The sequence below is a fragment of the Panthera pardus genome, unplaced genomic scaffold, assembly GCF_024362965.1.
Source record: "Panthera pardus isolate Hobbes unplaced genomic scaffold, ASM2436296v1 HiC_scaffold_1, whole genome shotgun sequence".
NCBI classification, from domain to species: Eukaryota; Metazoa; Chordata; class Mammalia; order Carnivora; family Felidae; genus Panthera; species Panthera pardus.
In genome coordinates this window covers 22,740,862-22,755,560 of record NW_026526654.1, presented here as the reverse complement: position 1 = coordinate 22,755,560, position 14,699 = coordinate 22,740,862, and the positions used below count along the sequence as shown (strand labels likewise).

At 43.2% G+C, this 14,699-nt stretch overlaps 1 protein-coding gene and 1 long non-coding RNA gene across 9 annotated transcripts in view; one reads left to right on the top strand and one right to left on the bottom strand.

Annotated features, from left to right (window-relative positions):
* Positions 1-14,699, top strand: part of MBNL2 (muscleblind like splicing regulator 2) — a 158,123-nt gene that overhangs the window by 25,705 nt on the left and 117,719 nt on the right. The gene's annotated exons all lie outside the window — the stretch shown is intronic.
* LOC109264144 (uncharacterized) overlaps positions 8,930-14,699 on the bottom strand; it is a 99,948-nt gene continuing 94,178 nt past the window's right edge. Inside the window, exons 3-4 of the long non-coding RNA XR_002078604.2 lie at positions 9,706-9,849; positions 8,930-9,241 (exon numbers count right to left, since the gene is read on the bottom strand). This is a non-coding gene — a long non-coding RNA (uncharacterized LOC109264144). The remainder of the gene's footprint in view (positions 9,242-9,705; positions 9,850-14,699) is intronic.

The window sequence follows — 14,699 nt, the reverse complement described above, 5'->3', positions numbered from 1 at the left end:
TAATTTAACGTTTTTATGCCAAGTTCTATGTAAAGTGTTATGCAAATTTTACTATATTAGGAAGCTACAATTTGCAAGCCATTGTCACTCTGTTCATTCTTTTATTTAATCTCTTTCCTTAAAAGTTGGCCAGCCCCCTACCACAACCTACTCACTGTGAGCTTGAATTATTCAAATTAACATCAAGTTGTTTAAATATTAAACTGCATTTTACTTGTGACTTACTTTTCAGCAACATTATTATAATTTCTGCTGAGCAGTTTGGACAACAGACTATGATACGCAATCTGCTTATTGTATCAACTAAGTGGGCAAGGGTCATGTCAATGAAAGTGTGTCCAGACTCAGCAAAATAATGTGATTTCTCTAGTTGGTTACTTTCTTGCCTTCTAGGATGTTCAGTCTGGAAATTATATCCACTTTATAAATGTCTCTTGATCTTCATAGCATTTGACCTGTTGTTCAGTTTTAAACGAGACAATGACATGTTTGCAAGCATAAAAGCCCACAAGGCATTTTTAGAATTTTTTGCAATTTTTTTGTTTTATTTTCTGATGATAGTTGCTTCCTGAAGAAAGGATATACAATATTCAATATCACATGGTAAGCATTTGAATCTGACATTCTACATTGTTAGAAGAGCTACTTAATATCTAATAATATGAATGTACAATAATTTGTTTTAGCATTTCCTGTCACTTTACATTGGTTCTAATTTTTTTATTTTTATAAATTATACTGTGGTTAACATCCTGATATGTAAATATTTAATCCCATGACTGATTCCTTTAGGATAAATCCCTCAAAATGGGATCTCTATGAACTATATATGTTTTCACCCTTTGAATGTTGGAGAATACTTTTCACTTTCATGTAGGAAATATATATATAATATATATATATATATATATAAATATAAATATATAGAGTATATTATTTAGAGTAATAATTTCCCTCAAAATTCTATAGACATTTTTCTATTGGCTTTTAATGTTTTGTACTGCAGAAGAGAAGCTGATCGATTTATTTGTAGTTAACTCTTTTTGGGACAGAGGGGCTAAATCATTTTAGAAACTTCCCCTTGTCTTGGTGATTACTAGAATATTCTAAGTTCACAGAGCTTTTCATTGGCTTTGCCTAGGACACGGAAATCTCTTCTTTCTAGGCTCCCTTTGAACTCCAAAAATTTTCTAGTCCATATTTTTTAATTATGCTGTTTCATTTGTTCCTTTATTTTTATCTCTCCAGTGACATGAATCATTCTTAGTTTAGATTTTTGTTTTCTGGCCTCCAGATCTGTAAGCAGCTCTCTGATGATTTCAATCTTTTTCCTTTTTCTCTTCGTTTTAGAAATATGTCTCAAGTGTATTCTTCACCTCACTGATTCCATTTTGTACACTGACAGTGCTCTTTATTGTATAACATTAAGGTTTTAATTTTGCTACTGAAATGTTGGTTTCCTCACATTCCTTTCTTGTGCCATCCAACCGCCATTTTTATCTGTGGCTGTTTCAGTCCCATTTCAGTTCAGTTACCATTTTTCCCTTCCCTGTTTCAGTTTATGAAGAAAGGATGGGCTTCCCTGGGTTTTATTGAAAACATAAAGCAAGATGCTATCTTAACATTTTCTTCTTTTTCTTTTATGATAGACCTTAAGCTCTCCATCTTGACATTTTTTTTTTTTTGATTTGCAAACTCTTTCTGTAGTATGACTGGTGTCATATTGGATCTTTGTTGCATATTTAAGTTTTTGTTGGTCTTTTTACTCATTCATCCATCTTGAATGGAAAGAGGTCTGTCCAGGCCTGGTTCTTTTTATTCAAGACAGGGAACAGAAACCTTTTTATAGCTCCCCACTTGCCACCTGACTGTCAGTAGAACCGTCTTCTCAGATGGCAGGCAGAGGGTTCTTGGGTGTAGATTGAGTTCAGTGGTATGGTATACAGGGGTGTAGCGAGGAGGGAGTTCGGGCCGTGGGGTACCCAGCAGGGATGTGTCATCTTGGCTTCGGTTTCTTGCCCTAGGGATTACTACTCTCTACCCACTCTTCCTCTGCTTGGCCTTCATGCCAAGTTTCCGCCTCAGCCAAGCCTCCTTACTGTTGTTATTCCCATGGTACAAGGGAGACAAACCCACTGAGCTGCAGGATTTCAAGTTAGTGTGGCTTCTCAGCAAAATGTTGGATTTTTCTGTAAACTAGGAGCAGTAGAGACTTCAAACCATGTAACTGATACAATTTCCCTATTTCTAACACTCTTCAAGTTTCCTTTTTCTGTATGTTGATCAACCTTCAGTTATTGCACTGGGGATTTGGCAGGGGGGTAATTAAATAGCTACATGTGCTCAAGTTGACAGTGTACCAAGAAGTCAGAAGTTTTTAGTTAAAATGTATCAAAGCCATTAAAAATAGATTGACCTTTTGTTGTTTGCATTGTTTTTTATTCTCAGAAAGACTTAGATGCCTGTTATCAAAGATTGACCTATATATTCTTTTGCCCTTTTGTGGATTATCTTTTTAATCAAATCAACATGCAATTTATTTTGGTGAATAGTACAAGTTGAGTTAATAAACTCAATGTATCCTCTCTTTTTTCCCCAATTTTCCTAAATAGTACCTCCTGAATGAGACATGCTTTCTCCACCTGTGGTACTTATTATCTTGGATCCTGAATTCTTGGGTACACTAACATCCCTTTCAAGATGCGTTTAGTCAATTGCATTGATTCGTCTATCTATTCTTCAGCAGTAACAAACTGTTTTAATTGTTTTTTATTGACACTACATGCATCCATCTATTATCCCATATATCCCATATATTATGATTCTGTCTTCATCTATTTCTTTTTCTAGAAAAATCTCAAAATCATTAAGTTCTTTCCATATTTATAAAAACGTTCTCCAACAAGAACAAAAAAAAGTTCTTTTTGAGACTTTAGTAGAACTGTCTTGAACCTGGGGCCCCTGGTTGGCTTAGTCAGTTGAGCGTCCGACTTAGGTTCAGGTCATGATCTCATGGCCCGTGGATTCGAGCCCCGTATCGGGCTCTGTGCTGACAACTCAGAGCCTGGAGCCTGCTTCGGATTCTGTGTCTCCCTCTTTCTCTGCCCTTCCCCCCACTTGTGCTCTCTCTCTCTTTCTCTCAATAATAAATAAACATTAAAAAAAACTGTCTTGAATCTATAAATTAATTTGGTAAGAACTAACATCTTTAAATGGTAAGAATGCTAATCCAGAAATATCTCTCAATTAAAAAAATAATACTTTGTGTCTCCAAGTAAAATTTGTTAATTTTTTGTCTGTCCAAAACATTTTCAGTTAGCATTATTCCCAACTGTTTTATGTTTTATGTAGCTATTATGAATGATACGTTTTCTACTATGTATTCTACCTGATTATTGCTAGAAAGCAAGAAAACTTGGTTCCATTTAATTTTATTTATTTTCCTCATTTCTGGCAGCTTACGGAATTCGCTTTTTCCTTGTGAGACTCAAATTTAATTCTCTTGAGTTTTCTGGCTATATAATCATATCAAATCAAGATAATGACAACATTTTCTCCTCTTTCTTAACAGTTATACCATATATTTCTGTTACATATTAACGTATTGACCTGCACTATGTCTTGACTTAAAAAAATTTTTTTTGAAGAGCTGATTTTCTGAAAATTTTCAAAAATAAATGGTTAGTGACAGAGGTTTCTCTATATTTTATATCCTGCTATGAATGCAAGTTCCCTAGGGAATTTTAAACTAATTATAGCAACCAGCACCAGATATTTCATCTTGCTAACTGAAATCTAAGACACTTAAGTATCTCATAAATATTAGTTTTATGATATTAAAAAATGCAGGGTAGTCCATTTAGACTGATTGCACATAAGTTTCCTGCCTCATAGAAAATATCACTCTGGTATATAAATTTAAAATAAAGAGAGCCAGCTATTTTCTTTTGCTTTGTCCCATCCATCCATCCATCCATTTATCTACTCAACAAATATTTATTGAACCTTGTGCTCAAAGCAAAAGAATGAAAAAGTCTAGTCCCAACCCTAGAGACTCTCAGCTGACACTTACTAGGGATGCATAGTTCTGCTCACATAACTGCACCCAAAAATGTTCATGGCTTGATTAAATAATATTGAGTGAATACTTATATACTTAAGTTCTTATCACACTAATTATATGCTTCGGAGTTAAAACTTGATTCTCCGAAAAACAAACACTTGTGACATGTGAGTAAAACCAAATATCACTTGTGGATCCTGTTCATTCATTATCAAAAGGCTTCTCTTTTTGCCTGTCTGTCCCGTTCTTTTATTTTCTCACTTGAGGAAAGTCTGCAGCTATACGGGGGAATGTGGGAAAAGTAAACGTGTTTCAAGTTTACTGGTTTGCACATGCATCAAAAAAAAAAAAAAAAAAAAAAAAAATCTTTGAGGGGCACCTGAGTGGCTCAGTTTGTTAAGTGTCTGACTTCAGCTCAGGTCAAGATCACACAGTTCGTGGGTTTGAGCCCCGTGTTGGGCTCTGTGCTGACAGCTCAGAGCCTGGAGCCTGCTTCGGATTCTGTGTCATTAAAAAACAAAACAAAAACAAAAACAAAACAAAAAAACACAATAAAAAATCATTAATAATCCTCCCTTTGTAAAATAGTGATGCACAAAATTTTCTTTTTATAATAACACCATACTGATTTCATTTTATTTTTAAAAATTTGTTAAGTGTTTTTATTTTTGAGAGACACAGAGACAGAGACAGAGCGTGAGCAGGGGAAGGGCAGAGAGAGGGAGACACAGAATCCGAAGCAGGCTCCAGGCTCTGAGTTGTCAGCACAGAGCCCAACGGCAGGCTCGAACTCACAAACTGCGAGATCATGACCTGAGCCGAAGTCAGATGCTTAATTAACTGAGCCACCCAGGTGCCCCACCACCATACTGATTTTAATACTATAGAAATTATCATATAGTTTTTTTTGGAAGCTTACATTCTCGAAATGTTTTCCAATAAAATTTTTCAAGCAAATAAAATTTTGATGGACAAATGTTGAGTAAAAAGCATTTAGATACTTATATTAACATATTATAACACTGAATCTTCAAGTTTGTTAATATATATGATTTCTTTTTGAAAAACAAACTGTGATCACACCTAAAAATAAAATAAAATATAACATATACTGATTTCTGAAGCATGATGGAAGATTTTGTTACATTATGATAAAGAGGAAGGCAGTAAGCAATGTTCTAGGAAGGGCTCATGACAATTTTGGTTGTAAAAGTTTAAAGCAAAAACCAATGTCATTAACTTACTCTAATGCATTTACTCTAATTCATCTCTAAAATGCTTTCTGCAAAGCATTTGTCTCTATTTTGAAAATATATTTGGGGCACCTGAGTGGCTCGGTCAGTTAAGCATCCGACTCTTGATTTCAGCTCAGGTCATGATCCTGTGGCTCGTGAGTTCGAGCCCCACTGTTGGATTCTGTGCTGACAGCATGAAGCCTGCTTGGGATTCTCTCTCTCTCTCTCTCTCTCTCTCTCTCTCTCTCTGCCCCTCCTCAGCTCACGTGCATGCATGCACACCCTCTCTCTCAAAATAAATAAACATTAAAAAAATTATTTTTCAATCTATTTGATTGAAAAATGGATTGAAAAATTGCGTTTTAACTTCTTTTGACCCTAAATCTAGTCCCCCCCTTTAATATTTAATTCTTATACTTGTAGGAACATAAAATGATCTACAATTCCAAATACATATTATCCTCAGTCATAGTGCAAACTCCTAGGAAAACTAGTTAATTTGATGGATTTACTAAATCAAGATTGATCTTAATAAGTGAGAGCAAACACGATTGAAACCAAATGGATGTACTTTTCAGTGGCATGAACATCCCAGGTGCCCTTGGCTGTCTCTGATGTTGTAGTGAAGAAGTGAGAACATTAGATTTCCCAGCCCCAAAGGTGACACTAAATCCATGTACCCCCATGATCATTTCAGGCATGTGAATGATCTGGAGAAGCACTCTTTTCTTCCCCGAGGAGGGTTAGTGATTCAGATGAAACCTTTAGCTTAAATGAACTTTGTGTTTCTGCTGCAGGGTAACCAGGCAAACCCCACCGGACCACAGGTGTCTCCCTAAAGATCCCTGTCACTACTAGGCAAGAAACAGGACTCCTAGCGTGTCCAAGGCCAAAGGGGCCCTGGAGGCCCTCAAGTGTTTCCACTGAGACCTCCTCAAAACAGAGGAGAGACGAGATGGTCTCCTGAGGTTTAGGAGGACTGACAGAAGAAGGCTTCTTATTTATCTGAAGTCTCTAAATGGTATCTTCTACTCCATTATGTATGTCTGCTCTAATACAAAAAATTTAAAATTACTTACCCCTGAAGTTATTTGACTTTCCTTTTTGTCCCAACTTTTTAAGTTTATTTTATTTTAGTAAAACTGATCCTTCCGTATACTACAGTATATATTTACCTGTGGTTGTGTAGCTACTCACCCCCAGGTCTCACAACCACTGCTTGGTCCAGCGTCTCCTTTTCATGGCTGGGTAAGCCAAGGCCTGGAGAGGGGCTGTGACTCACCCCAAGTCTCCTGCCTACCTTGTGACCGTGTGAAAACTAACTCAGCTTTCCTAACTGCCAGCCCTGCCCGTTTGCTGATAGTTAGGCAATCGGGCTACTCCCCAAGGGTAGGAAAGTGTATTTCAGACGGAGGGCCTTTCCTTTTTACACTTTTCCACTTTGGAAAAAAGAAGTGCAGATGGTCCTTTCTTTCTAGAAACTTCCTGGGATCTAGTGAGCTAAGTGCGTTTTTTAGTAGGAGGTGTGGTGACGGAGCCAGTTACCTATGTGTTTTCAAGCTCTCCATCGTCTTCCTGAGTCTTGAAAACCAAAGTGCTTCTCCTTCTAAGGAAACCTTGGGAAAGCCTAAAGCATTGGCCTAAGACAGATAAGTGGGAACCTTTAAAACTGCTGGCTTAGGGACGGGATCTCCATCCTTAGCGGCTGTCTGAAAATATTGCAGGTACCATTTGAGAAGCTGGATGAACCTCGGGAGGCCTGTTCGCAGAGCTGACAGGGAGTTAGAGAAAGTGCCTTGCACCGTGCAGAAGTCGTAGCCAGGCATAATAAATATTTTCTGCTGCTGAGTCATTCTTACTGGAAAAAGTAGTGCAGACAGGATCATCTCTGCCAAGTGCTGCAGGGGTTATCTGTGTGGCCTTAACCAAAATTTCCACCAGCGATGTTGCAACCTCCCTGCCCCGGCTCCATGAAGAACCCAGGGATGAGATGCCTTGTAGTGGTGCTCTGCTTCCAGTCGTCCAGACTCCTGCACAGACAGTCCACCGCTTGAGGCTCGGCAACAACAGTGTAGCTGGGGCGATGAAGTTTCAAGTTCAGTGGTCGGCTCAATGGCATGTGGTTGTACAAACCGTATCTCTTGATTCTTAGCAGTTGCGGATGTAAGTGAGTCATACGTTTCTCATCCAGACACACACTTTTGTTAAACCCTAAGAAGTCCTTTTGATTCTATTTCAACGAGCAAAACATCATTTACATCTGCACACAGGGCTTTATTGTAATCATAAAAATTATTTCTCATTTTACCCCAAGTTTAAAAGAGGCTTCATGAGCAAAATAATGCTTTAAATGTAGAAGCAGTGCTGCATAGGGGAGTTGCCTGATCATAGCATACTGTTAATGACAAAACTTTGGCGGGGGGGGGGGGGGGGGGTGTATACAGAGTATAAGGAGGTAGCCATGTGATGATCCACATGCCAGAAAAGGTATTGTTCAGACTCTCTCTTTTTGCCTCTCTCTCTCTCTCTCTCTCATTTTATCTTGTCAGATTTGGTTTGACTCAAAGCTATTGGTTCTCTTAGAGAAGGAGGTCAGACCAGTTTGAGAAAAAAGCAGCATTAGGAGAGCAATCGAAGTATGCACATGGGAACGCAGGTGATAAAATCATTTTGGAAAATAATGAACAGGTAACTTGAGAGCTTGTCGTGAGGGTGGTATCACAGGTTATGCCAGGTTATTAATTTTCCAGCTCAGCAGTATGCCTCTTAAAAAACACTTAAAGGAAAAGGGATACGTTTGTGAAAGAAATGCAGTTGTTGGAGGAGATTAAGGAACTGACTGAAGTCCACGGGTCAGTCACCCGGGAAAGCAAAACTACGTACATTTAAATAAGAATTGTGTATTTGGAAAAATACGCAGAATATGTAGTTGAGAGAGCCGTGTTTAGTACATTAAAATAGATGCCTGAAGATTTCATGATTCATCTACATAATCCCAAAGCACCCCCACCCCCGTTCGTTCGTTTGTTTCCTTCACATTTGGTGCTTGTTGAAATGACCCAGTGAACTCCAAGTCACAAGGGAGCAGAGCCCCATGGGTAGGCTGTGATCATCAGGCTTTACATTTTGATCCTCCTTTCACAGGAATTGGGGAGAGCACTGGCGCCTCAGTTTCCCCTTCCATAAAATGGGAAGCACGTTCGCCACTTCAGAAGTTGCCCGTGACCAGGGGCAGTGCAGCCCTGTGACTTATTTTTCCTTTCCCCCAGTTTCCCTGTTGCACTTCTCAGAGCGGTGGCCCGCTGTTGCCATGGTGACACAGCACCGGGTGACGTCGCTTAGAAATAACCACAACCGGTGGCAGCCGGGAGGCTGAGCGAGCAGTGATTAGCCTGGGAGGAGTGCCCCATCTGGGCGGAGAGGCCACAAAAGACGCTGCTTGGGGAGGGGGTTGTGGAGGAGGGGACCTGGGTCTGACAGGTCCTGTGGTGCTACCAGCCTCCAGCGATTAGCATCGTGTGACCTAATAATGCCCGCCTGGGTTACATCAGAGCGCGCTAAGTTTTGATAGAATATGCACTTTGTTGCCAGGTTTGTCCTTTTTTTTTTTTTTTTTTTTTTTTTTTTTTTTATTAGAGCTCCGGGTTTCAAGTGCAGTAAATATTTGTTGTTGATTTCAATTCTAGCAGTTAGTTCAATTTCCTGAAAGATAAGAGGAATCTTTGACTCAGACTCATTTGTGTAGCCTGCTTTATACTTGGGGCTTGAGTCACTCCTTGTCCACAGCCATTCTAAAAACTATGGCAGGAAATTGATTTTTTTTTTTTTAACTTCTAGGGTGAGTGAAATGACATCAAAATAAAAATCCTCCTTTCATAGATTGACTTCTTCCTGATGCTGCATTTCTGGGTTCTGTACTTTTCTGCTTAAGTCAAATGGTGCTCTGTAGAGAAATTTTTATTTTGTTAAATATTAATGAAATACCATCACCTGGATGTCTGACCCTGGGGGTATCTTTCCTTCTGGGGTCTTCTGAACCTTTGGGCTGTTCAATCCACATCCCCCATATCTGGTTCCATGCCAGAATGATTGTATTCTACGAAGTCAGTGGAGTGGGGTTGGACGTCAACAGAGGTTGCAGAACTAGAAGGTTCTTCCTATCAGAACCTCTCTGGGGTGTATTTCACAGCTGGATTACAAACCTCCAGAAGAAGGGGACCTGGCTATGGCCTCAGGGGACAAGGGCAGAGGAAGACTTGGTTTCTCTGGTCCACCTCCAGAGATAGGTCAAACCCCCAGTCCACTGTGTTGAAGGTCCATGTGGCTCAAAACTTGGGCATTCACTTGCTAAGAATACCAGGGCCAGGGATGGGGCCGCTTGGGGCCCAGTCTTATCAAAGAACTTACAGCCAGCTTCAGCAAACTTTTCTGCTGACAGCCTTCAGGAGCCAGTTTTGCTCCCATCCGGAAAGCCCGAGACCACCATACCGTGACGACTGGGCTGGGGGTGTCGGTGACTTCTTGGTGCACAGTAGCATTTTATGTGCTGTTCTAGTAGAAGAGAAAATGTAAAGAAGTATTACCCCCCCCCCCCCCCCCCGGGAGGACTGATACAATATTACATCAGGAAAGACCTCTCCTCCCCATAGGCTGACACCTGGGCCACATGACTCTCTGGGAGAGGCGCATTCTCTGCAGAGGGAACAGCCCCTAGATATGTGTTCTTTTTTTCTTTTAGTGTTTATTTGTTTTTGAGAGAGAGAGAGAGAGCAGGGGAGGGGCAGAGAGAGAGGAGGACAGAGGATCTGACGTGGGCTCTGCACTGACAGCAGCGAGGCTGACCTGGGGCTCCAACTCACAAACTGCGAGATCATGACCTGAGCTGAAGTCGGACGCTCAACCCACTGAAGCACCCAGGCGCCCCTAGATCTGTGTCCTTTTTGCAGACTGGAGCCTAAGTTTTCAACACCTGCTCTGTCCTCGTGCTGAATGCAAAACCCTGTCACCTCTGCACCCTCCCTGGGTGCCCCCTTGGATCTGGACTCTGGAGCAGGAACACAATGGACTCCCCAAATGCTCCCCCCTCCCCGGTACAGTTGCTCCTGTTAGATCTCACAGCTCAAACAGCCTGCTAACAAATCTAGGCCAAACCCAGCCGAGCTGATAAGATTTCCAGAAGAGTTCCTAAAAATACATTTCTCCTTAACTCAGCCTTGCCAATCACTGTACAATCACAGAACTTTCAGGGCAGAAGTGGCCTTAAAATATTGTTGCACCCTCTCCAGTTTGACACTAAGAAAGAAGTTGGAGCCCCAGAGAACCGACATAGTGGCAAGAACAACAATGGACGAGAAATATTTCAAATCACATCATGAGGATGGAACCAAACAAGCCTTAAGGCACAAGCTATGAGCTGTGTAGTATATTCATTGATTTATGTGTCCATTCATCCGCACACTCATTCAGCAAACATCCACTGAGTGCTTACTATGTCTTAAAAGTTTCCGTGTCGCGTTAGCTGTCAGGGATAAGACAGACCCTGTCCTTATAGATGTTATATTCTGGTTGGCGGAGAAAAACGAAAACATCAGTAACTACGTGTGTGAGTTTCCAATCATGATGAGGACTTTGGAGGGAAATAAAGCAGGGTGACCCCGAGTGAGGAAGGAAGACTGATACAATATTACATCAGGAAAGACCTCCCCTCCCCATAGGCTGACACCTGGGCCGTATGACTCTCTGGGAGAGGCGCATTCTCAGCAGAAGGAACAGCGAGGCCAGAGTCCCGAGGCAGGCCGACAGTTGACAGCTCAAGGACCGGCCAAAGGCAAGGGTGGCTGAGGGGGAGTGAAGGGAAGGTCAGGGAAGGTGTGGGGCTGGTCATGACGGGCTATTATAAGTCTCTTGGCTTTGACACTCGAGGTGGGGAGCCACTGGAAGTTCCTGAGCAGAGAAATGACATGATCTGGTTCCATTTTCAAAGGCTTTCCCAGAATTATGTGTTGGAGGGGCTGCAGCGGGGCATGGGGAGCCGCAGAGGACACTGGTTGGACCTGTGACATTAATCCAGATGATGGCAGCCACATGGGTGGTGAGAAGGGGCTGGATTCGGGATCTGTCGTAAAGTCGGAGCCAGGGGAACTTCCTAATGGGTCAGATGTGGGCTGCCTTCAGAGAGAGGGAGGAGGGGGTAGGAAGCGGTGGCAGAGACAGAGAAAGGGCACAACTCTGGGGAGTCGTCCCTGTCTGGTGGGCTTAGAGCCGTCACCCCGGGGAAAGGACGGCCAAACAGAGGCCTGGTGGATTTTGCCTGCATTGCAGTTCTAGTCTGTTCCCCACCCCCTCCACATTCACCAGCCGCAGGTATGCTAGCCTCTCCCCTCCTCCCCTCCTCCTTCTCCCCCCTCCTCCTCCAGCTAACACTGGCCACCAGGCATAAACGCTTTGATCTCCCTCCTCTTTATTAACCTTTCACCTCAAAAACATGCTGGCAAAAGGTTCTCAACAAATGTTTGTTTTAAGCCAGTACCTGGGTCTTATCTTGCCACTAAAGATGTCCCAGGAATTTATCTGTCTGCCCTGCACGCAGACTGGCTCCAGCCCCTGCCTTTTTCTTCTCTTTGAGACACGTGCTGCTCATGGCCCCTTCTGTGCTGATCTAAGGGAAGCCACTGGCTCTTCATTTCCAGAGCACATGTGATCTGATCCGGCCCCTCATGGTGGGGGTACCGGCCACGCCGGCTTCTGACATCACTCACACCCACCCCCCCCCCCCCCCCCCCCACACACACACACCGAGATACTTTATGATACGCTCTCCTGATGGCGTATCCAGTTTCCACAGGGAGAGAACAGCCTGGTCCCCCACGTCCTCAACTCCCATCACATTCGTGTGTGCTCTTGTTATAACCCAGGTCTTTTTGTTGCTTTAAACTGCCCTGTCTCTGAGGCCTTGACTTTTGAAATTGACAGCATCCCTTCGCCGCCCCTGCTCTCAAATGCCAAGGGCAGATGGAGAAAGCGACGAAACCAAACTTTCAGCTCAGAGCAAGCTCATGCTATCGCGTGGAGGTTGTGCCTTCTGGGCCACTTGACGTTCTCTGGCTTTATCTCTTGTCCCTGCTGCAGCTGCCCGCAAGGGCCTTCGGAAGCTTCAGGAGCTCTTGGTGGGGGCCCAGCCCCACACCTGCCTGTCCCAGCAGGTCGAACATCTCTTACTGACCCAGAGGGCAGGGGCCACAACACAGAAGCTGCCCGGTGTCACTTTCCTGCTCTCCAACCGAAAACCCGGCTGTCTCTTTCACTCCCCACCTTCTTTCAGCCCTGCGTCTGAGAAAGGAGCATCTTCTCTCTCGCCAAGGCTGGGCCTCCACTGAAGCTGGTGGCCTCATCCCTCCCCCTCCTTTGGGCCACAGTTCCGGCTCTCGAGCCCGCACCTCAGTCTGCCATCTTTTCCCAAGCTGCTGTTGTGTTTCCCTCCTTCCGCTCAGGAAAGAAACGAGAGGCTGGAAGTGAGACAGGAGAAGAAGGCTCTCTCCCGCTCTCCTGGGTGCTTCACTTGGTCCCTCCTTCCGCTTCTGCGAACACATTCCAGGCTCACAAAGGGTCACCTGCCCTGGGAGCACGCAGGTAATCAGCGCCCAGCTGACTGCAAAGCAAAGACAGTTCAAAGCCTCCCCTGTTGCTACATGGTGTTCTTGCAGCACCAAATACTCCGAAGAGCTCCAGGCACCGAGGGCTTCATTTTCCAGCTGTCCTGACCCCTCCCCCCACAGCTGTGAGCCAGGGAAACTGCCATCTGGAAAGTCAGCAGTGACAGCCTTGTTAGGATGTCTGGCCACCCCAAACCATCCACATGCCCATGGTCTCCTGGAGGCAGTGGACTCTTCTGGCTACTCCCTCCATCTTGGAGCTCTGAAACTCTCCCCACACACCCTTGACCCTGCACTATTCAGAGGATCTCGTGTCTCTCGTCATTCTTGGTCTATGGTTTCGCTTGTTCCTCTTCTTTCCATCACCTCTAAGTAACTGAACAGACTGTCCTTGACTCTGTTCAAGGCTTTCTCATTTCTCCCCTGGATATAGACACAGATGTAGATACAGGTATGAATCTCTCTCTCTTTCTCTCTCTCTCTCACTCACTCTCTCTCTCTGTCCCCTCTCTTCAACTTCAATGCCCCTATTTCCAATTGGCTTCCACTTCCCGACATCCTTCCTCCTGGGCAGAGCGTCAGTGTCCACACAGGATCCAACTTTTGAAGTCCTCTTTGATCTCTCCCTTGCTGTCTATATTCCCAAAGCTGGTCCACTTCTAGTGAATTCACCCCAGCCACACCCTCCTCCTCTTCCTTCTCACTACTGCAATGTAATTTGGGGCCTCAATTATCCCTTTTCTCTGGACCATTGCTATAATCAACATCCAGTGTTACCACCTGTGAGACCTTCTCATTCTAATGCATCCTGGGTGATGCTATCAGAGAGCGCTTCCTCTAGCTGGGGTCTTAGCTGGGTTCCTCCAGTGCCCCCCCAAATCTACCATACTGGTGACCCTCATATTTTATACCTGAGTCACCTTCGTCAGATTTATACAGCTTAAGACCCTACCACACCATTCTCAGTGCGGATAGGACCACGCTGTAAAGAAAGGAAACATTTCTTTGGAGATTTAAGGGAACATTTTTTCCCATTGTCCAAAAGACTAGGGAGCATCTCTAAAATCTGGGGCGCCTGGGTGGCCCCGTCGGTTGAGCGTCCGATTTTGGCTCAGATCATGATCTTGCAGTTTGTGGGTTTGAGCCCCACATCGGGCTCGCTGCTGTCAGCATAGAGCTGGCTTCGGGTCCTCTGTCTCCCTCTTCTGCCCCTCCCCTGCTTGCACTCTCCCCACAATAAATAAATATTAAAAAAATATTTTTAAAAATGTAGTGGGCAGGAGTGAAGGATTTTGCCATCTTGTGATGTCTATCTGTGACTCCCTCAGAGCGAAGAACCGGCCTGTAGCTCATGACCTTTGAGTGTCCTGCTGAACATTCACATAGATAAAAATCCTGTTCATAGTGATCTTGGTCAAGATCTTAAGTGTATTTTTTTGTACAAAGTGTGGTTTTAATTGATTTATTTTTTACTTTTAGACCATCTTAATACAGCTGAATTTGTTAAGAACATAACACCTGTGTAAATTGAGGCAACATTGTTCTTTAACTTGTTAGGAGCTGTAACGGGAATTTTTTGACATTTTGAAAAGACACATCACTTGTCATACCTCTGTCAGTCTGCATTTGTGCCTGTCACACTGAAAATAATGCTACATGCATACAGGTGTGAGCCTCTGACCTCCTCATTCTATCTGGTAGCATATATGTATGTACCTAAGCACTGAAATTTCAAAACACACATTATTC